Source organism: Cibotium barometz, chromosome 51 (assembly GCF_041138505.1).
Source record: "Cibotium barometz isolate CiBa-2024 chromosome 51, ASM4113850v1, whole genome shotgun sequence".
Taxonomy (NCBI): Eukaryota; Viridiplantae; Streptophyta; class Polypodiopsida; order Cyatheales; family Cibotiaceae; genus Cibotium; species Cibotium barometz.
In genome coordinates this window covers 29,793,490-29,818,288 of record NC_141096.1, presented here as the reverse complement: position 1 = coordinate 29,818,288, position 24,799 = coordinate 29,793,490, and positions in this window count along the sequence as shown.

Below are 24,799 nucleotides of genomic sequence, written 5' to 3'. Positions count from 1 at the left end.
GAATGTATTTAAAAAATTTGTTTTGGCCATAACTTGAACATGCAAACTCCAAATTTGTTGGACAAAGTAGATCTAGACTCTACTTTTCAAGCTCTTTCCAATGATATGTCACATGAATATGTTTTGACAAACTTTTGGATGAGTTTACCATACCCCCACTTTTTTCATGGGAATGGGATTTTTCCCACTTTATCTAATATTGACTTAAATTGCCTTTTTCACAGAATCAGCTGTCTTTAAAACAATCATTTAATGAAACCATAGTATCACTGGTCATAATCCTCAAAATCTCTCGTTGAATCTTTATTTCCAATCATTCCTTTATCCGTATATCTATGGCATCATAGGCAACCAGAACGCTCACCACCTGTCCACTCAGGGGCCTTTTCGATAGTTCCTAGCTCATAGTAATCGGCAATATATTCACATATCAAAAATGGAATCTCCGTTAAAGATCAACCAACGGATCCATATAAAAGATCCATGGACTCATCCATTGAGGACCAGCAAGGTCAATCAACCAGATCCATGCCCGAATCTAGAAAACAACTCTTACTCCTTGTTCCAATATCTTCCACGATGCACGTGTGTTCGGCGACCCAGAGCCCGAGCACCGTATGGTGAGCACCCTCTAGGATCCTTTCGCAGGTCACCTAGCGCTTTACTCATAGGCCGCTTCCTCGGTCCCTCATCCACCGTACCGGAAGCTCACTATTTTAATCGAACCGAGGTTGGTCAAGACCTCGGCCGACCTTGCTACGTGAGACGTCCTCCATTGACTCTTCGTCAGCTGTTGCAACTTGATCAGATTAGGTCTCCACGACCTCATTCAACAAGACGATCAAAATGCTTCCCCGACATTCTTAACATAAAATAATCATTTTAAAAAAACACGTTATAAATACAGTTTCTATAGCAAACTCTCATCTTTTCACATTGTTCCACATCATTTCTCATTTTATTTCATCTGTATTCCCTTTCTCATCACATCATAATCATTGACATCACAATTCACATGACACCACATCAATTCTCGTCCATCACATTCAATTACGTCACATCCATTTACACCCATCACACCTTATTCATTCATATCCATCACATTCACTTTTTCATACCACCACATACATTCTTATAACCATCCCATCACATACATTCTATCACATCACTTCTGTCCACACCATATCTCATTCATACACATCCATCCAATCGTTCACCTGTACGACTACCCACATCTATTCATACATTCATATCTATCACTTCACATCCACATATATTCATGTCACATAACATAATTTTTTCTCACATCACATTCCTTTGCATACACATACACATCCACATCACATTCTTTTACATACATTCATATCCATTCTTTTACATACATGAGGCTCACTTTTTTCTATAAATAGAAGCCTCCACCTTTGTAAAAGCTTAATAGTGTTTATGCATTGTTACTCTACTCCTTCTCAAAGCCAAAAACATTGAATTCACTTGATAATTCAATTGTTTTTGACTAAATCCTCTACAAAGAATTGGTGGCCACTCTTGATCCAAACAAGAGTAGAACCCTCAATCCCTCAAGCCAAAGGAAAGCTCACCAAACTCTATGTAAGTTAATAATTCCACTTTTTTTTAATTCTAATCTATGGTTTTCTGAACTCTTTGCTTTTTAATGTGATTATGGATTGTAAGACTTGATGAAAAGGCTTCCCCCTTCTCTTCATTAAGACTTTCAGCCTTTCTTTATCCTAAAATGAGTAACAAATACATTGAGTTAAACTTTTCCTATTGATTACTCTTTAGAAGTGAAAATTTGATTAGATTAGAATGCTTTATTTCATCTTGGGATAAATTTTAAAGTAAATTTAGAATGTAAAAATTGAGAAATGGTCAGCCATACAAAGGAGGTTATGGTAAAATTTTCTTAAATTTTATGGAAATAAGTTTTATCTTTATGTTATTCAAAAAAGAATAATCCCCACCGTTTGTGCATTCTAAAAGAAATTCTTTTTATTTTAAAAGTGTTATTCTTATTTTATGCATAAATAGATTTATAAAAGGATTTTCTTTTATTATAAAAGTGTTATGTTCATTAGATTCAATTTCTATGCATAAAAAGATGCATATTGGATATTGTTTTATTATAAAAGTGTTTTTTTCATTAGATTCAATTTCTATGCATAGAAAGATGCATATTGGATATTTTCTTATTATAAAAGTGTTATTTTCATTAGATTCAATTTCTATGCATAGAAAGATGCATATTGGATATTTCTTAATTATAAATGTGTTATTTTCATTAGATTCAATTTCTATGCATAGAAAGATGCATATTGGATATTTCTTTATTAGAAAAGTGTTATTTTCATTAGATTCAATTTCTATGCATAGAAAGATGCATCTTGGATATTTTTTTATTATAAAAGTGTTATTTTCATTAGATTCAATTTCTATGCATGGAAAGATACATAATAGAAATATTTTTATTATAAAAGTGTCATTTTCATCAGATTCAAATTCTATGCATGGAAAGATGCATAATAGAAATATTTTTATTATAAAAGTGTCATTTTCATCAGATTCAATTTCTATGCATAGAAAGATGCATATTGAAAAACTTTTCATTTTAAAAGTGTTATTCCTATTAAATTGATTTTACGCATAAATAGATGCATAAAGTATTTTTATATCAAAATTAGTTTGTCTTTAATTATATGTTTAATTTCCATGAATATTTGATAAATAAAAAAGTAAATACTCTGAGAGGAAAATTTCTATCGTTTCATATTCACTCGGTTTGTAAAGAGAAAATTCAAGAAATCTATCGAAGTGGAAATATTCAGATAAATGATTAAATTATTCTTCATCGAAATTTGTGATTAATTTAGAAATCAATTAAGTGAATATTCAATGAATGAAATTCAGTAAATTAGTAATTGAAATATCACCTCCTTTTCGAGAAAGATAATTGAGGAAGAAAAAGAGATGTGAGGTAAACAGAAGTGATGAGCTGTGTGATGTGAATCAAATAGATGTGAATGAAGGGATGAATAGATGTGATGTGAATAGAGGTGATGAGATGTGAGGTAAATAGATGTGATGAGATGTCTAATGAGAATCAGATAGATGTGAATGAAGGGATGAATAGATGTGATGTGAATAGAGGTGATGAGATGTGAGGTAAATAGATGTGAAGAGATGTATGATGAGAATCAGATAGATGTGAATCAAGGGATGAATAGATGTGATGTGAATGGAGGTGATGAGATATGTCAAGGTAAATAGAAGTGATGAGATGTGTGATGTGAATCAGATAGATGTGAATCAAGGGATGAATAGATGTGATGTGAATGGAGGTGATGAGATATGTCAAGGTAAATAGAAGTGATGAGATGTGTGATGTGAATCAGATAGATGTGAATGAAGGGATGAATAGATGTGATGTGAATAGAGGTGATGAGATGTGAGGTAAATAGATGTGAAGAGATGTGAGGTAAATAGATGTGAAGAGATGTGTGATGAGAATCAGATAGATGTGAATGAAGGGATGAATAGATGTGATGTGAATAGAGGTGATGAGATGTGAGGTAAATAGATGTGAAGACATGTGTGATGTGAATCAGATAGATGTGAATGAAGGCATGCATACATGTGATGTGAATAGAGGTGATGAGATGTGAGGTTAATAGATGTGATGAGATGTGTGATGTGAATCAGATAGATGTGAATGAAGGGATGGATAGATGTGATGAGATGTGTGATGTGAATCAGATAGATGTGAATGAAGGGATGGATAGATGTGATGAGAATAGAGGTGATGAGATGTGAGGTGAATAGATGTGATGAGATGTAAGATTCCTCCCCATCCTCTCAAGATGTGAGGTGAATAGATGTGAAGAGATGTAAGATTCCTCCCCATCCTCTCAAGATGTCCAGCATCTTCCCCTGTAATCAAATCCCTCTTCAGAATTATAAAAGATCTTATTTCTAACTGTTTTAGTCTAGAGAGAGAGAATATTCAGATTTTAAATATTTTTGGATAGAAAAATATCTCATCTTATTAAAATGAATTCCCCTGAAACAAAAATTCATAAAGAACTCTCCAATGTGCAATTGGAATCAATTAGAAATGGGTATAAAGGACCTTAGCCTAAGGGTCTAGATTTTCAGAAATTTTTGGATTATGGTCCAATTGAGGTTCCTATGGACCAATAGGATCAATCCATGCTCACATAAGATGAAGAGTTGACTATGTACAAGGTTTATTAGTAAGAAACTATGAGTAATATCAAAAAAATGAGATAATTTGGGTATCCAAAAATTAGTAAATGCTCACATAAGATGAAGAGTTGAATATGTACAAGGTTTATTAGTAAGAAACTATGAGTAATATCAAAAAAATGAGATAATCTGGGTATCCAAAAATGAGTAAATGCTCACATAAGATGAAGAGTTGAATATGTACAAGGTTTATTAGTAAGAAACTATGAGTAATATCAAAAAAATGAGATATTTTGGGTATCCAAAAATGAGTAAATGCTCACATAAGATGAAGAGTTGAATATGTACAAGGTTTATTAGTAAGAAACTATGAGTATTACTAAAAAAAATGAGATATTTTGGGTATAATGATTCCATTTTGACACATATGTAAGGAAGGGGAGTCCCTTAAAGGAGGTGCATACTTCACATGCTTGAATGAGTTTTAAACTCAAAAATAATGTGATATATTTATCTCTCCTCTCTCTTGAACCAAACCAAATCAAAATGGAACCAAACCGAATAAAAAAGGAACCAAACTAGGTCCAAATCTAGTCCAAATTCAACCAAACTGATTTGGAAAATTCTAGAATCAGTTTGTTTGGTTAGGAGCTCAAATTTTCCTATAAATAGAAGCCTCCCCCTTTGTTGAAACTCAATAGTGTTTATGCACTGTTACTCTATTCCACCCAAGCCAAGAACTGTGAATTCATTAATAATTCACTAGTTTTTGACATTTCCCTCTTCCAAAGATTGGTGGCCACTCTTGTTCAAACAAGAGTTGAACCCTCAAACCATCAAGCCAAGGGAAAGCTATCAAAGTCATTAGTAAGTTGGTGATTCTCTTTGTTTTTCACTTATTTTATGGGTTTTATAGTTTTAAATGGTTTTTATGCTTCATCTCTTCTCTTAAAATGTTATGGCTCATTACAGAAAGGCATTCCCCTCTCTTCTCTAGCAAAACCAACCATTCTCTATCATAGGTGGATGGTTAATTGATTAATGTCAAGTTTTAATAATGTTTATCTCAATTAAGTGGAAAAATGTTTATTTTAGGATAATTTCAATACTTTGATGCACTTTTAATTAGTTTTAAAGACTTAGAAATTTGAAAAATGGTCAGCCATACAAAGGAGGTTATGGCAAAATTTTTAAAAATTAGTGAAATAAAATTCATCTTTTATTATTCTAAAAGAGTAATACTTTGATTTCTATATTCCAAAGTATCATTTTCATGCATAGAAAGTGCATTTTGATTATGTGTATAAAAGATAAATTTTTTAATCAAAAGTGTTACTTTTATCATTTTTTTTATTTTTATGCATAGAAGTATGCATAAAGGATAAATTTTTATATCAAAAGTGTTACTTTTATCAAAATTACTTTTATCAATTTTTATTTTCATGCATAGAAGTATGCATAAAGGATAAATTTTTATATCAAAAGTGTTACTTTTATCAATTTTTATTTTCATGCATATAGAAGTATGCATAAAGGATAATTTTTTTATCAAAAGTGTTACTTTTATCATTTTTTTTCATGCATAGAAGTATGCATAAAGGATAAATTTTTATATCAAAAGTGTTACTTTTATCAATTTTTATTTTCATGCATAGAAGTATGCATAAAGGATAAAATTTTATATCAAAAGTGTTACTTTTATCATTTTTTTATTTTCATGCATAGAAGTATGCATAAAGGATAAATTTTTATATCAAAAGTGTTACTTTTATCATTTTTTATTTTCATGCGTAGAAGTATGCATAAAGGATAAATTTTTATATCAAAAGTGTTACTTTTATCAATTTTTATTTTCATGCATAGAAGCATAAAGGATAAATTTTGATATCAAAAGTGTTACTTTTATCAATTTTTATTTTCATGCATAGAAGTATGCATAAAGGATAAATTTTTATATCAAAAGCGTTACTTTTATCAATTTTTATTTTCATGCATAGAAGTATGCATAAAGGATAAATTTTTATATCAAAAGCATTTCTTTTATCAATTTTTATTTTCATGCATAGAAGTATCCATAAAGGATAAATTTTTATATCAAAAGTGTTACTTTTATCATTTTTTTATTTTCATGCATAGAAGTATGCATAAAGGATAAATTTTTATATCAAAAGTGTTACTTTTATCAATTTTTATTTGCATGCATAGAAGTATGCATAAAGGATAAATTTTTATATCAAAAGTGTTACTTTTATCAATTTTTATTTTCATGCATAGAAGTATGCATAAAGGATAAATTTTTATATCAAAAGTGTTACTTTTATCATTTTTATTTCCATGCATAGAAGTATGCATAAAGGATAAATTTTTATATCAAAAGTGTTACTTTTATCAATTTTTTATTTCCATGCATAGAAGTATGCATAAAAGATAAATTTTTATATCAAAAGTGTTACTTTTATCATTTTTTTATTTTCATGCATAGAAATATGCATAAAGGATAATTTTTTTAATCAAAAGTGTTACTTTTATCATTTTTTATTTCCATGCATAGAAGTATGCATAAAGGATAAATTTTTATATCAAAAGTGTTACTTTTATCAATTTTTATTTTCATGCATAGAAGTATGCATAAAGGATAAATTTTTATATCAAAAGTGTTACTTTTATCACTTTTATTTTCATGCATAGAAGTATCACTACAAGGGATCCGGCTTATACCCACGCTCCTAGCTGCTAAAAATGACTTGTTTGTGAAAAAAAGTAGCGGGCCCGTGTATCAGCGCGTTTATAATCGCGGCCAGAGACATGCGTGTAAAAGCGCGTGTATAGGACTGTTCAGACACGCTGATACACGGGCATATACACGCGTTTAGACACTTTAGACGCGCTTATACAGGCGTCTATACACGCGTTTTGTCACTTTAGATGCGCTTATACACGCGTATTTCTCAGATTTGACATGTTTATACACGCGTGTTTTATAAATTATCCGTGTATATACACGCGTGTTTTACAGATTATCCGGGTATTTACAGGCGACTTTTTGCAGATCTGTTGCATTTATACACGCGAACAGAGAGCAAAAAAAAAAATCTAGAGAGTGCTATTTGGTACCTGAATGCTGTTCCAGCATTCCAGCACCCAATAATACTCTCTGGATTTTTTTTGTTGGGTGCATTGGACCATCCACCAAGAAGATATCCACGAGGAAGATTAAGACAAGAACGATATGAATGCATACATTGTGAATACACGATTCAAGGCAGACATGAATGCAATACTATCGATTCATGATTCAATATTACTATCAAAATTTCACACATATATACAAGGGAGTCCATATGTCGAAGTAGCCCGTGGCTTCACTTTACAAAAAAATATATACAACCACATCCTCAATATGGAATGTGATACTTTAAGTCTGAGTACTACTCAGACCCAGATGATGACTTGGTGCTCCCTCCATGCTCAGATGAGCTCACATCGGTCGGAATGTCCGATGAGTAGTGCTCACGTCCACCCTCTGCAGTGGCGACGAGTGGATCATCAGCAGCTTGTGCCTGTTTAAGTAATATATAGTATATAAGTATATATATATGTAGTTCAATAAACCAAAATCATTCGTTTAGAGTTTTCAAGTACCTGTTGACCGTATGGTCTCATGGCCATCTCAAACTGTGCATCCGTAATACGTCCCTCGGCTCTGAAGATGGCCCACGTGTCACGTCTGCTATGCCGGCGAGCATACCCAGTATCGTGGGCTGTGGGCTTCCTCCCCGTAACCCGTCGCTGTATCATAATCAATACAATTTGTAAGATTAAAATAATCATAGAATCAATGAATTAAGTAAACAATCAAATAAAGTGGCAAGATACGAACTCTGCCTCCCATGACTCGACGCCGCCAGATCTGAAATGCGAAGATCCAATGGTCTCCATCTGGATCCGTCGTGCCTCCACATGCTGCCTGCTCTTCACGCCACCCTCTGCTCGTTTCTTTGCCTCCTTCCACTCGCGTTTGTGCGAAGTGGCAGGTTTCTCGGCAGGATAGCCACCCGCAGCTACATTTAGCCCATACGAGTTTTTTAAGGTGAGATCTTTTATTACTTAAGATCTCCTTTATTCGCGTCCTTCCCCATACATCGGAGAATGTAGCATGTGGGGGATTGGGGTACCGACTATGTACAGCCTCTATCACCTCCCCAACTAATGGGCTATTTTGATCTTTAAATTTAATAAAACAATTTCTATACAAGTTTGATACTACCCCACGCATGTACTCCATTACCTCTTTCCCCCTCGCATCCATCACTATCCCGCCCCTATCCGTCACATCATAGCAGATCACTCCATCCACCTCTCTCATCTCCTCCTCTTTCGAACTGTCTCCTCTAACTCTTCTCCCTCTATCTCCTCTCTCACCGCGTGCCCTACTACCTCCCCCACCAAAGCACCCGCCGCATCCTCCACTCCCACTCTTCCTACTGCTGTGGGTGGAGTCACGACTGGGGGATTGTCTACGTGACACTGGCTGTGAGCCCTGACGTGACGGTGCTTGGGAGGGTGAGGGACGAGGTATGTCTCCTCGGTGGGCGTGGAAGAGGAGAAGCTGCATGCCGTCTCGTCGGACTCGTAGGCATAGACGACAGTGGAGTGCCTTGGATACTCGCGGTAGGGGTATAGACACCAGGCATGGAAAGAGGGGGATGGGCATACATGTACTTTGTAAGCTCAACTGGACCAGGATGGCACCCAAAATGATTTAGCATCTCCATCAGCCAATTACTGTATGCAAATGGATCCGATGAAGAACCTGGAATATCCATAAAGAATCTGCAAAAATAATCCTTATGTACATCATGGGATGTCTCTTGACTCACACAAATATCATCGTCCAAGCCACCTGTGAGCCTGCAAACCATAGAAACAGGAAACACAATCTCGTGTATACACCCGTCCAAAAACGCGTGTATACACCCGTCTAGAAACTCGTGTATACACCCGTCTGGAAATGCGTGTATACACCCGTCCAGAAACGCGTGTATATGCGCATAAACAGTCTGTGCAGACAGGATACACACAGACATACATGCGTTTTTACACGCGACCTGCGTAAATTTTTTTTTTGAAAGCGATCGACCTCCGACAATGTGTCCTTATAAAAGGCCCACTGTCGCCCCTATCAGAATCATTCACTAGATGGCAACCAGATAAGAAGAAGGACGAAGACAAACCCAAAAAGCAAAGAGAAAATAGCTTAAACAAATCTGAGGACAAATCTGAGGAAAGAGACAAGGCAAAGGACAAACTGACTCACCTCTAAAAAAGTGAGTCTTCTTTTTTGGTCGGTTTCTTTCACCCGTGTGTGCTCCTTGTCTGCTCCTTGCACTTAGGTTTAGTGTCTGTTGGAAGAGGCAAAAACGAAAGAGAGCAAATATGTTAGTTCAAAATGTTTATTTGGGGAAGGCGGGTTATTTTTAGTTTAAACAGGTCGTCGCGTGTAGAAACGCGTGTATTTTTACGTTTGTGATAAATTAGCCGCGTTTATACACGCAATTTTTAGGATCTAGCCGCGTTTATACACACGATTTTCAGGAAGTAGCCGCGTTAATACACATGATTTTTAGGATATAGCTGCGTTAATACACGCGATTTTTAGGACGTAGCCGCGTTAATACACGCGATTTTTATACTTTCATTAAAAACAGATTATGATTTTGTGTTTTCTGGTTTGTACATAGGATGTCATCAACCTCCTCAAGCAGTTCTGGTGAAGATGAGACAATGCGTCATCGTAATCGCGATGTGTGGTTGGGACAAAGGATCAAGTGTATGTGTAATCGATGTCAAGGATGCATTGTATGAGCACGTCGAATTACCTTGAATCACATCTCCATGTATGGAGAATGGAATCAAACATGTTTAGAGGTACCACACCCTAACATGGTGCCCTACGCGCGGCGAGAGCATGCAAAGCGTCGACGAGATGATGCTAGAGCTTCGAGATCTATTGTCAGAGATGAGTGGGATTCAGATGACAATAGCCCTGCACCCCACGAAGTTGTGGAAGAGGAAGTGTTTGATGATATGGTGCGAAATCTTTTTAAGGATGATCCAAAGGTATGGACGACGATGATATGGAACAAGAGCATCTTTACAAGGCTTCATCGTCAACACCGGTTTTTGAAGGGTGCACATTCTCTATTTTACGTGCTTCACTTGAAATACTCAATATACAAACAGTTTATGGATGGAACAATGCAAGTCTTGACGCATTATTGAAGTAAGCATTCTAACTTGCAAATTTGAATTAGTGGTTTAAGGTTTAGGATTTAGGACTAATTGATGATATTGGATGCAGGCTATTATCAAACATGCTTTCCAAAGGGAAATAGACTACCCACCTCAAGAGACATAGCGAGGCACTATGTGACATCTCTTGGAGGATTGGATTATGATCGCATACATGCATGCGTCAATGATTGCATTCTCTTTCGTGGGACGCATAAGGAGGCTCGACATTGTCCCACTTGTGGTGAAGCAAGGTATAGAACAGATGTGAAGAGTTTTGATGTACCTCATAAAGTCTTGCGACACTTTCCTATAATTCCTCGCATCAAACACATGTTCAAGTGTAAATCCATACAAGAGATCATGTCATGGCATTCCTCACATCGATCGGATAATGGCATGTGGAGAATTCCCGCAGACACTCCTGCTTGGAAGCATATTGAAGATGAGTGGCCCAGCTTTAAAACAGAGCCCAGACACTTGAGACTTGGCCTAGGTATGGATGGAGTGAATCCATTTGGTTTCAAAAGCACCGCATACAGTGTGTGGCCAGTTGTGTTGGTGAATTACAACCTTCCACCATCAATGGCGATCAAGAAGGGACATCTTATGTTATCCCTTCTAATTCTAGGAAAACATAAAGTCAAGCATATGGATGTTTATCTCGAACCGTTGATTAATGAGTTGGAGAAACTATGGAGAGGTGTTGCAGTGGTGGGGACATTAGTAGGCCTCCCTCCTCTCGACACTTCGACTTAAAAGCAGTGTTGATGTGGACAATGCATGACTTTCCAGGATACAACGATTGTTCTGAGACAGGGACCCTACAGCTGGTATCATAGCAAATTTGGCTAAACTAGATCAATTGAGAAGTCAAAAATGTCAAAAATTGATGAAGTAGTAGTAAAAGGTTGAAATTGTGTGATAAATTCATACAAGTTGTTATTCAGATTGAAATTCATAAATTGGTAATTGGGTCTTCAGATGGAAGTACCGCAATTATATGGAATCCTTAACTTGCTTAGACCTAGACATGATGGTATTTACCTTATAATTCCAAGGATCATGACTACCCCTATATACCGAGGGTATAACTGCACCTCTTTACTGGCAGTACATACGAGTAAATCCAAGATCTTGAAATTATAAGCAAAAGTGCTATCGAGATGTTGAATTGGAATGTGGTTGATATGATTTAAAAATTCTGGTTGAGAATTGATGAGTTGATTTGGATTCTAATTGAAAAATGATGATTCCTGAATTTTGGTTGAAATGTAATAAGCTGAACAAAACCACAATGAGGATGAATGGGAAGAGTCCCTATGATGATGTTCATAACTGGAATGACGATAATGACTTCAGCAAATCACTATGAGATTAGTGGATTTTGTGCTGACAAATTGCTACTGTTAACACTTGACCCAGTGGATCAAGTTAAGGGATGACAAATAAAAAAATCTGTATAATTGAAATCCCCATGGAGGACTGTTCAGATAGAAATTTTGGTCTAATGGACCATTACTGTGTTAAAGATATGAATGAGATGTTCTGAATGAATTGTTATCCGATAATGAGTTCTATATGATTATCTTTATCCCATGATTCTGTGAGGAACTAACCAATCTAAAGAACCCCAGTATTAGTTGAATCTAAAATCGAATTTGAATCATAAATAAAGGGACTTAACAAGAATTTTCGGATTGATATGAGCATGGATCGAGGTCGTCGTGGTAGAAATGATAACCCCCAACTCGACGAGGAAGAGCTTGACTTGGATGTTTGTAAAACTCTTCATAGATCGCAGTCTGGACCTTTCAAGGGTGAAGGAAAAAACTTGGGTGAGGCTGTGGTGGAAAAGTGGATGGAAGCAATGGAAGAGTACTTCGATGTCACGGGGCACAATGAGAAGACCAAATGGCTCTTGCAAGACTGAAGATAGTAGAAACAGCCAGAGTGGCATGGAGAAATCATTGCGAGACAAACCATCTAGATCAGAATACCCAGACATGGAATGATCTCAAAAATTACCTAAGGACGAGGTTCTGTCCTCCCGGCTTTTTGGAAACAAAGATGAACGAATTTTTAGAGTTTACCCAGGGGAGCATAACTATTGAATTATATCACCAAGTGTTCGCTCTCCTCCTCAAATTCTTGCCACCGCTAGATGAAGAACAGCTGATGGCCAGGTTCATTCGAGGACTGAATGAACCTTTGAATATCCTGGTGAAGAATGCCAAGCCCATTTCCATGGCTGAAGTAGTGCGGATGGCGAAGGATTTCACCAAGGCCTTTGATGTCAAAGTCCCATTGAAGCCAGCACCATCACCTTTCAAAAGCTTTTTAATTCCAGAAGGTGATTCCAACCTTCCACTGCCTAAAAGATATCAGGGTCAAGCCCAAGATATAGGAAGTTCCAGAATGGAAGAAATGTCCTTTTTTCGAAACTCAATCCCTTGGAATTCAACTTCAGAAGTTCCACCCTTGAACAAGGGAGTCAAATGCTGTAACTGTAAAGGATTAGGACGTCACAGTATGGATTGCGCCCCAACACCTTTTGGATCAAGGTTTTCGGGGTAGGAAAATTAGGGATCAAGATTCCAGACTCCAGCTCCTTTCTTCCAGAGTAATCATGTTTCTTTTCGCCAAAATCAAGAAAATCCCAGAGGTAGACTCTCTAACCAACCCGCAGACCTCCACCTCAGAATAGGGGAAGGCAAAGAGGTAGACCCTCTAACACACCCGGCCTCAGAATAGAGGAAGGCAAAGAGAGATATTTCCAAATCGACCGTTAGATGTAGACCCTCTAACCAACCTGCAAACCTTCGCCTCAGAATAGGGGAAGGCAAAGAAAGATATTTCCAAATCGACCGTCCACTTTCAAGGCAGTAACGCTAGAAGTCATTGAAGAAGAAGAAGATGAAGAAGATGAAAGAGATCATACTCCACCTGCGAGATGAGGACATCTCGCATTTATCAAGGGGGAGAGAATGTAAGATTCCTCTCCCCAGCCCTTCAAGATGTCCAGTTTCTTCCCCTGTAATCAATCCCCTTTTTAAAATAATAAAAGATCTTGTTTCTACCTGTTTTGGCCTAGAGAGAGAAAATGTTCTAGAGACATGTAACTCAGTTTTTAGCTATCTTTGGATAGAAAAATATCATTTCTTATTAAACTAGATTCCCCCGAAATAGAAGTTTAAAAAGAATTTCCTAAGGTGCATTAGAAATAAATTATAATCTCCTCTCAAAAGGCCTTAGCCTAAGGGTCCAAGTTTTCTGAAAATTTTGGTTTAAGGTTCTGAGGGACCAATTAGATTAATCCAAATGTAGGGAGGAGATAAATTGAAGAAATAAAGAAAAACCCCCAAAAAATGAGTAAATACTCACATAAGATGAAGAGTGGGACTAAGGACCAAGGAAAATAGTTAAAAATTTGATTTTGACACCTCAAAATGGGGATTCCCCCTCATGAAGGAGGCACCTTTTTTCTCATCATTGCTTTCCATTTTAAATCAATAAAATGAGACATTTCATCTCTCCTCTCTCCTAATTCAAGTCTAGTTCCAAAAAGTAAGCTGAACTGACCCAAAAATAGTCAAAAATTGACCAAACTGGTCTGAAAAATTCTAGAATCAGTTTCCTTGGTTTGAGGCTCACTTTTTCCAATAAATAGAAGCCTCCCCCTTTGTAAAAGCTTAATAGTGTTTATGCACTATTACTCTACTCCTCCCCCAAAGCCAAAAACATTGAATTCACTTGATAATTCAATTGTTTTTGACTAAATCCTCTACAAAGAATTGCTTTCCATTTTAAATCAATAAAATGAGATATTTCATCTCTCCTAATTTAAGTCTAGTTCTAAAAAGTAAGCTAAACTGACCCAAAAATAGTCAAAAACTGACCAAACTGATTTGGAAAATCTAGAATCAGTTTGCTTGGTTTGAGGCTCACTTTTTCCTATAAATAGAAGCCTCCTCCATTGTAAAAGCTCAATAGTGTTTATGCACTGTTACTCTACTCCTCCCCAGAGCCAAAAACATTGAATTCACTTGATAATTCAATTATTTTTGACTAAATCCTCTACAAAAAAGTGCTTTCTATTTTAAATCAATAAAATGAGATATTTCATCTCTCCTCTCTCCTAATTCAAGTCTAGTTCCAAAAAGTAAGCTGAACTGATCCAACAAAAGTCAAAAATTGTCCAAACTGATCTGGAAAATAATAAAATCAATTTGCTTGGTTTGAGGCTCACTTTTTCCTATAAATAGAAGCCTCTCCCTTTGTAAAAGCTTAATAGCGTTTATGCACTGTTACTCTACTCCTCCTCCCTAGAGCCAAAAACATTGAATTCACTTGATAATTCAATTGTTTTTTACTAAATCCTCTTAAAAAAATTGGTGGCCACTCTTAATCCAAACAAGAGTAAAACCCTCAATCCCTCAAGCCAAAGGAAAGCTCACAAAACTCTATGTAAGTTAATAATTCCACTTTTTTTTATTCTAATCTATGGTTTTCTGAATTCTTTGCTTTTTAATGTGATTATGGATTATAAGCCTTGATGAAAAGAATTTCAGCCTTTCTTTATCCTAAAATGAGTAACAAATAAAATGAGTTAAACTTTTCCTATTGATTACTCTTTAGAAGTGAAAAATTGATTAGATTAGAATGCTTTATTACTGATTCTAGAATTTTCGAGATCAATTTGGTCAATTTTTGACTATTTCTGGGTGAGTTCACCTCACTTTTTGGAACTAGGCTTTTATTAGGAGAGAGGATGAAATATCTCATTTTATTGATTTAAAATGGAAAGCAATGATGAGAAAAAAGGCGCCTCCTTCATGAGGGGGAATCCCCATTTTGAGGTGTCAAAAATTAGTTTTTTAACTATTTCCCTTGGTCCTTAGTCCACGCTTCATCTTATGTGAGTATTTACTCATTTTTGGGGGTTTTTTCTTTATTTATTCAATTTATCTCCTCCCTACATTTGGATTAATCTAATTGGTCCCTCAGATTCTTAATCCAAAATTATTAAAAAATCTGGACTTTAGGCTAAGGCCTTTTGAGCAGATTATAATTTATTTCTAATGCACCTTAGGAAATTCTTTTTTAACTTATGTTTTGGGGGAATCTAGTTTAATAATAAAGGATATTTTTCCATCCAAAGATATCTAAAAACTGAGTTATCTCTCTCTAGAATATTTTCTCTCTCTAGGCCAAAATAGGTAGAAACAAGATCTTTTATTATTCTGAAAAGGGGATTGATTACAGGAGGGGAAGAAACTGGACATCTTGAGGGGCTAGGGAGGAATCTTACAAAGGGGTTGTCCAAAAGCACAGAGGTTAAGGACAGGCCATTGGGTGGCGCAATAAAAAGCAAAGAGGGAAGCAGAAGGTCTAAGGAGGGGAGCTGCTATTCATGAGGCTACTGTGGTGTGATTGCTTAGGAGCCTGGAGGAAGCGAATTATTGCTTAAGTGAGAGAGAAGGCCGACTGGTTGCTGCTGGGTAAGAGTACTAATGCTTTCAAGAATTACATACAATACCAACATGTCGATTCAAAGAGTAATGTATGCCATGGCTCGCAATACACAAGATCTGCCTCAACAAGGTTGTGTTTCTCTCCATGGCTATCCGCAACAATGGGATCATGGATTTGTGACATGCTACATAAAGGATTCACCCCCAACAAGTGTGACAACATCATATACATTTGGTGCAAAGCAGTGCAAAAAAAGGAAGGGAACCTTCAAGAGCAACTTGGGATACTTTTGTTACATTGTGAGACATCCTTTATGTTGCAAGAAAGTTGGAATGTATCAGACTCGAAACTGATCAAGATGATGCACGCAGTGTACACAACTGGGTAGTATTGGCAAATAAGAGTCAAACTTTTTTCTATCAATTGTTTGATGAATCCAAGGGACAACAATTTGTTTTGGGAGTCCAAACTAGTTGGCAACTTCACATGATGAACACCCATGGTCATGACAATTTATTTGCCATGGACGCTACTTTCGGAACGAATAAGTACAAGGTGTGTACTCATCATTGGGATTCCAATAATGCATTTTATAATACTTTAAATTTTGGAATTACTATGAACAAATTGGTGTTTGTTGTAGTTCCATTTATATACGTTATTGGTATTCGATGCTCATCAAAATGGTGTTCCAGTAGTGTGGGCCATCACGTCATCTTGCTCCATGGTTGATATCAAAATTTGGTTAACTGCTTTGAGAAACCATATTTTTGATGCCAATAAGTCTTGGGGCAACCTAATGCTTTTATGGTGGATGATGCACAAGCGAAAATCCAAGCTATCAAGTGAGTTTGGACATGTGTTTTTCCACTGTTGCAACATGTGTCTTTAACATGTGATTACAAACATTTTAAGTAATGCAACTTGCTCTTCGTATGTCATATTTGGTGCAGGGAGGTGTTTGGGACACTAGTCTACCTATGTCTTTGGCATGTTCGACGATCACGGTTGAAAAACTTGATCAAGAAAATGTCAAATGTTTCCACTCGAGTTGAAATGTTTAGATCATTTTGGAAGCAATCATGAACATGCAAAGCAAAACATGTGGCACACAAGCAAGTAGTGAGAAGGAAGCCACGGGAATTCTGGAGACATTTTTGGAAACATACAAGGACCGAGCATTATTCATCAATTACTTCAAAGAGCAGTGGATGAATTCCATAGGTAATATATCATGCTTCAAGTTGTTCTAATGAAATGTTCCACATTAAATATTCATGTACCACTGTGTTTGTGTTCTTTTTGTAGGGATGTGGATCTAAGCAAGTAGGAATTCACCTCATTCTAACCAAGAGATGAATGGGAGCATTGAGTCATATCATGGAGTTCTTAAAACTCGATTCTTAATTGGCCGCAAAACAATACATAGTGGATAAGTTGACTAGCTTTTACAGAAGTTGCTTGGCCCTTGCCACTCATACTATTGGTATCATGACATGCTAAAAGAGGCAAGCTTCAAGAAGAATTTCAACATTATTGATGTTGTATCTAATTCAGTGCAACGTGCAAAAGCCATTCCTGATGATGAAGATGTTAAGTTCATAGATAAAGAGTGCAAGCATGCCCTCATTAGGAGCCAAAGCAGGCGAGAAATATGGCACAAGGTAGACAATTCTGATTGTGATTGGGCATGCTGCTCTTGTGAGTGGGCGATGAGAGGAAACCTTTGCAAGCACCAAGCAAAGGTGTCGATGGAAAATATACTACAATCGACACATGTGATTGGTAGATCTATAAGATTGTATCGTAGTAGTTGTGAATACTTCACGTGAGTGTTTTTAAATTTTTTTTTTCGATGTCTTACATTGGTGTACGATCGTTAAACTGTTATATTTTTCCACCAGGCCATGTTTTGTTAATGGGGATTGATAGTGCTACTGACATGGGTAATTCCAATTCACCTTCTAGCCTTGGCAATGACGAAACCAACAGTACATTATCTAACTTTCATATGTGGAACCATGGGATTAAACTATTGTGCCTAATGTTATCTTCTTCTATAGGCACACAATCATATGATGAGGATTTGTCTCAAAAAATACAACAAATTGTCAGTGAAACCCTCTTGATTTGTGGTATGTGTGGATGCTTTATTTGATCGACCGTCTCCATACATAACATATGAATGAACTAAACCCATGTGTGTTGTTTTCAAATGGTGATAATGATCTTCTAGCATTAACTAAGCGCTTGGCTCTCCAAATGTAAGCGTCTGTGCAACAATCCAAAGCATCCTTGTTGGTGACATACCCAGCCCATGAGTTATGGGCTCGAGATGATGGGTTTGGGAATTCACTTTCCCGTGCGAAGCCATTCTTTGAGGCTGGCCGTCTCTCAAGAAGGTTCGTAGAAGAAAAGAAGAGGTTAGAGCCTTGCCCCAATTCCCAAATGGGGGAAAAGAAAAAGAGGGTGATGATGCATTGACCATGCTTGTGCCAATGAGAACTTTGATGCAAGCGAAGCTTGACCATGCTTTGTATTATTTTTTGAAGATTAAAATTCTTCTTGGAAACACACATTTTGAGTTACAAGAAATTAATGTGTGTGCAAAGAAAAAATGATGCCTTTCACAAATATGCTGATCTTTATGTTAACATAACTCCAACACGTCTTCATAACATCATGTATATTCAACATATTTTGCCTTCAATTCCACAAGTGCTATGGCGAAGGTTAAGTGTCAATCATTAGGAGAAAATGTTTATTATATTGTATTTAATGCTGATTGTGATTGGGGTTGTTGCACATGTGAGTGGGCAATGAAGGGAAACATGTACAAATAGGTGCCCAAATAGGGCTACACATACTATGTATCATAGTTTAACTACTAGTTGACTACTATGTTTCATAGTTTTGGTACAAATGCAACTTAAAACTGAAACGATAAATATTTTCTTTGAGCATATATATAAAACGACCGTGCAAAAGGGTTTGAAACACCAAGTGAGTGTCTCGATCTAATAGTCTAATCATTTTTTCTAGCATAATTAGAACATTACCAAACCTAGGAAGCAAAAATGGGTTCGATAAGCTTGGATAGGGCCATGTAATCCACACAAATTTGCATAAATCGTCCTCCTTGTGCATTAGAAACACTTGCATACCATGTAATACAACGATTGTATTTTCACAATAAATAATACATGGACAAGGTATGAAACAAAAGTGGTGCCTTCTTGTGGGAGATATTTTCTTAAACTATTAACATTTTACCACATGAAAGATGAATGAGGATAGTTAAAGGCCGAGGAGTGAGTTGTCGGAGGAATAGTTAAAGGCGGAGGAATGAGTTGTCGAGGCATGCTCACTTTCATCATCAAAGACAAGAGTAGGCAAGCTCCGTAGGTGGGGATTTGGTAGGTGCATGAACTGGAGGCATATGTGGAGCCTAGAGGACCTCATGATGGTGGTTAATTGAAGCCTACAAGGTATGATTTTGTGGGTGTTGGGGGGGGGAAGGGGACTTTTTCATGTTGCTTGTAATGGGTTATTGCAACTACCACGATGGGTAATTTCTAAGGAGCGGCCAGCTGAAACTAGAAATCGTGAAGGAGGGGATGATGTGCGGCTATTGGAGACGGTCGCAAATAACGTTAAATGTTAATTGCTGATGTGGAAATGCTGGTGGGAATGCTAACGTGGAAATTAATGCTGCTGGTGGGAATGACCTAGTGCGGCTGTTAGACGACAAGCTGGGGAGCTTGAAATGTATCCCGACCCCACGTGCGGCACTATCGATGCAATATGCACCTAAGCAACGTCTTATCCTAAGATAGATTAAAGTCTTTCAGGAAGAATAAATAAAAGATTAAAGAATTGAGCAAGGTTAAGAAATCCATGCCTTGTATTTGTTGACATACACCTATATGCATGGTAAAGTGAGCTTAATACAAAGTAGGATTCTTTAAGGGAAAAAAGAGAAGAGAAACTGAGTGTATGACACTATTTATCTAGTATAGTTTACGTTTGGAAGTTTTTTAGGACACGAGTGCTTTTTAACTTTTCTTGTGTTTCCACGTCTTTTTCACATGTGTTCAAGAGTATAGAAATTGGGCATCAAACATACGTAGCTTTCGCATGCAAACTTGTTTTTCATGGTTGAAGGGCATCTTGTGAAGAAAAACAAATTTCTCATGCATGGATTCTTGAGAGAGAGAGAGAGAGAGAGAGAGATCCACAAATTTCTCATGCATGGATTCTTGAGAGAGAGAGAGAGAGAGAGAGAGAGAGATCCACAAGGGGACTTGTGTGAAACCTTCCCACATAAGAAACCTAAATCAAAATGTCAAATCCTTTTATATACATCTCAATGAATTTATTTTTTATTTTAAAAGTAATAAACTTTATTCCTTGTTTACATTGCATAGTTCAATATGTACCTAAAGAACTTAAGTTCTATTTGCTAAACTAGGTATGCATATGGAGAAAATCATTTTAATAAATATTGCATCTTATAAAAAAATAGTTTTTTATGTAAAATACAAGGAGTCTCAATATAGAAAACATGAAATTATTGAACAAATGAGAAGTTTTCATCAAGAGGAAACCTTTTTGATCTAGAATATATTAGCTCAAGAATGTATGTGTAATTATGTTTTTTTAAATTGAGAAACCTTGTTTTAAAGGCTAGTAAATTCAAGGAGATTTTTTTTTGTTTAATCTAATGCATAAAATTTCTATATAGAAATCCAAGTTTAAAAATATAGCAAGTAATAAACCTTGTAACATATAGACTGAATTTTTAATCCAACAAAAGATACCTAAACAAATATGAAGCAATTATATGATTTTTCTTGCACACATTTACATTTTCCTAAAAGAAGAATTATGTACATAAAGAGAGAGTGACTATGTACTCATAAGGTGGATTATAGAATCAGATGATCTCCCCCCCACATGCAATCCACAATTTAAACAAAATCAATGGAGGGATAAGAGTTTGTGCTCTAAACTTGTTTGCCATCATCTATGTAGACTCAAATCCACCACTTTTGCAATGTTTGTGCAAACTATCAAGTTCAATTTAGTGAGAGAGGTATAAACATGGAAATAAAGCCGGGGAAACTCCATAAGCCTTTTCCTTACAGGGATTGATTTTAAGAAAAATAACTAAAGATTTCACTAGCCCAATAGTTCAGCCCAATCAAACCCATTTATTAGACCCAAGTAGAATTGGAAATTTAGCCCCCACTGAGTTCCTAATCAAGGCTCTAATTAAGATTCCAATTGAGCTCTAAAAAATCTCATAAATTTGTGCTAATTTAATTCTCATTTAGGGTCCCATCTAGACTCTGATCTCTAATTCCAATTTATGATTTAATTTAATTAAGCATTGATTAGGCAAAAGTTTTGCATTTATTTTTATTTGATCTAGATGCTAATTGAGCCCTCAATAAGGATTCAGGTAAGCTTCACATCAATATGCTTTAATTGAGCTTTTAATTATGGTACCATTAGGACTAAATCTAGCCCTCAGATGGACTCTAACTTATCTTGCCCAATGGAAAAATATGGCCATCGATCGGAATCTAACTTATCTTGACCAATGTATAATTTAATAGATTTTTTGATGCTAATGACACTAACTAAATGAAGCTAGTGGCATTATTAATGACCAAATAAGGAATTCCAAATTCATTCAATCAACTCAAACTTTCATATCATCTAAGGTATTCACTTATTCTTAATTAGTCAAATTCTTCCTTAACATTATAACAAAATGTAGGCTTAGTGGTGCATTTTTCAACTCTTTAGTGGCGCTTTATGTTTCACCACTTTAGCGTCTCTAAACTGATGTTGTGTGGTGCTTATAGTGATGTTGGGTTTTTTAAACCACGTTGCCATATGCAACAAAATATGACATTTTATACATTGTTTTTATAGTTTTACCTTTTGTTTTGTTATGTTTCTTTTTAGTTTTTTTTGTTTCCTTCTTGCTTTCTTTCTACGCTTATGTTTAAGCTCTCTATCTACATGCTCTCTACCTTATTTTTTTCTTTTCCCATTCTCTTATTTTGTGAAACATCTCTCATTTTTAGTATTATGTTAAGGTTTATTTATTCTTTAATTTAAGTTATTAAACCAGCATTTTTTTGTCTATTTTTTGTGGTTTCGCAACTTTTCATCTTCAGCTATTTTAAGGTAGATTCTATAAACTTTGACCTTTTATTTTATTTTAAAAACTAATTTTCTATTTTCTATTTTTAAAATTTAATTTTAAAGAAACATCACCACTATTACATTGGGCCTAATGCATTAGACCCAATGGAATAGCCCTTATTCATCATTAGGGCTTAATAACTAAAGCCCTAATTTCTTATGGTATTATGCATTAGTCCCAGTATAAGATGCATTAGTGTTGATGCATGTTGCATTAGTTATAATGTCCTATGCTAATGCTTTATTCATAATGCACTAGCATTATAGTAATGCATATATTATTACATTATACACAATGCATAATGTAAACATTAAGCAAATGCTTCATGCACAATCCCCATGCATTAACTTACACGTAGACGTACTATGCATAATTCACAGGTCTTAATGAGCAAGGGCTTATGCTTATGCATAATGTATAAGCTCAAATGCATTAGGGCTTATGGATTATGCAAAAGACCTAATAAATTAGGAGCCTTTAAATTATGCATAAGCCTAAATGCATTAAGGCTTATGCATTATGTAATAAGACCTAAGACATTAGGGGCTTTTACATAAGGCCTTATGTATATAGATGGGTCAGTCAATGTTTTTATATATGAACCTAAAAATTAAGAAACTTGGGAGAATATTTGGAATTTTTTATCTTATATGGTAGAAATGTTTAGTGAGTGTACTTTTGGTGAATTTGTCTCTAAAACCCACTAAAACCTAGAAAATCTTAGGTGATTTTTTCTTACAGTTTTTGGTGAAATAGCCTGACAATATGAAAGACCCCTCTAAAATAGCCCTTGGGCTAAAAATGTCCCCCAACGTCTTCCTTGGTTTAAACCTTAATGTATTGGTTTTCCATGCAAGGAAATTTAGTGGTAGATTAACTAATGGGTAGACTTAAGTTTTGGAAAATGCCCAAGCGCCCATGAATGATTAGCAAGAAAATTAGCCAAAGAAGTAAATAGTGCCTTAAGAGATCCATTGAAAGTAGTCAAGAAGGAAGTTGTGCTAAGAGATCAAGAGAAAGTAGTCAACAAGGAAACTGGTTGGGTGTCCATTATATCCAACCAACAACAACTAAGCATGTTGATGAAAGTTCCTTGTGTTATAGAAGAATCTCCATTAGAATTTTCTAGACAAGATAATTTGGTCCAAATAACTTTCCAAGTTGATTAGGTTGGACCACCCTAGGAAAAAGAGCATTACATAGTGCGCAATGTAGGCCGGTGCTCCTATCTAATCTTGAGAAGCAAACACTCTAGGGCTATGCCCAAACTCTAGAAGATGCCAAGGGTCTTGTCCCCTAACTGGAAGAATCATCTGCTCCCAAGCTAGGTACTCTGCTCTTGAAACTATGGGCGTGCCACCTCCAAGTATGTCCTCTGCTTCCTCAATCATGTTAAAGTCACTACCTAAGCACCAAAAGCCAGCTAGAGGGAGGGCCTACCATACTAACCTCCAGAAGAGGGCTCTACATGCATGAGCGTTTTTGGAGCATAGATGTTGAGGAAGCCAACACTATCGTCTCCAATAGTAATGGTAATCCATAGTGCCTACCTCAGGACAATGACTCCTGAGCCAATCCCTGCTACAAGTAGCAGGGATTGGCTCACTGATAAAAATACACACCCCTCCCTGTGTCCTTGTAGGGCCAAAGGATGGGGACTAGAAAGTAAGACTCCTCCCTTGAGGAATCTTCTCGTATCTACGGGTGCGCCCCTTTGAGAGATGATGATCCTGGAAGAAATGAATGTTTATGGGTCCCCCCACTATACAGCCCTCTGAAGCTCACCTCATAGGAGGCCTCATCATTAGGAACTCAATGGAGTCTTTTTGGGCCCTTTAATTTGCCATGAGGTTATGGAAACGTTTAACTTTTTGACAAATAGGAGCCCGCCATGTAAGCAAAAACCAATGGTTTGTAAGAGAGGTGTAAGAGTGGTCAAAGGGTGCACTTTTTCCCCCAAAAAGGGGAGGGGGCAATTTTACAATTTTCGGACCTCCATAACTTCTATATACAAGCTCCGATTTGAGCGGAGATTACAGATCCGTGATCTACGCATCAAGAGCTTTCCATAGATATGTTACATGATATGGTTTTATCCGCTAGATTTTAAATTCCATTTTCCCCCAAAATTCAAATTCGAATAAAGTAGCCGTTTTGAAGCTTCAAATTAGAAAACGTTTCTTCTTAAGAGAAAAGGTTTGACTCCCTTAAACTGCCAAATAAAAGGGCCCAAGAAGACTCCATTGAGTTCCTAATGCTTTGAAAGCACCGAGGCCCCCTAAACCCTAAATGTTTCATGAAACAATCCGCATATCAATCTCGGTGTGATGCGATGGCACTAGCAGAACTGCCCTCCACTCAAAGAGTCTTGGGCGAGGCCTTAGATGGGGAATAATTAAAATTTGTGTGGGGGCAAAGGCACGCGAGGTAGGCACTAATCTTGTCCTCCATGTGATGCCACTCTGTATGACCATGCACATATGCATGCTTTGGACTCCATCGGGTATCTGGTAAGAGGCGAGAAAAGGTACCAGAATAGAGGTATGCATGAAAACAAAGATCAGCACCTTGAGACTGGAGACTACCATCTCT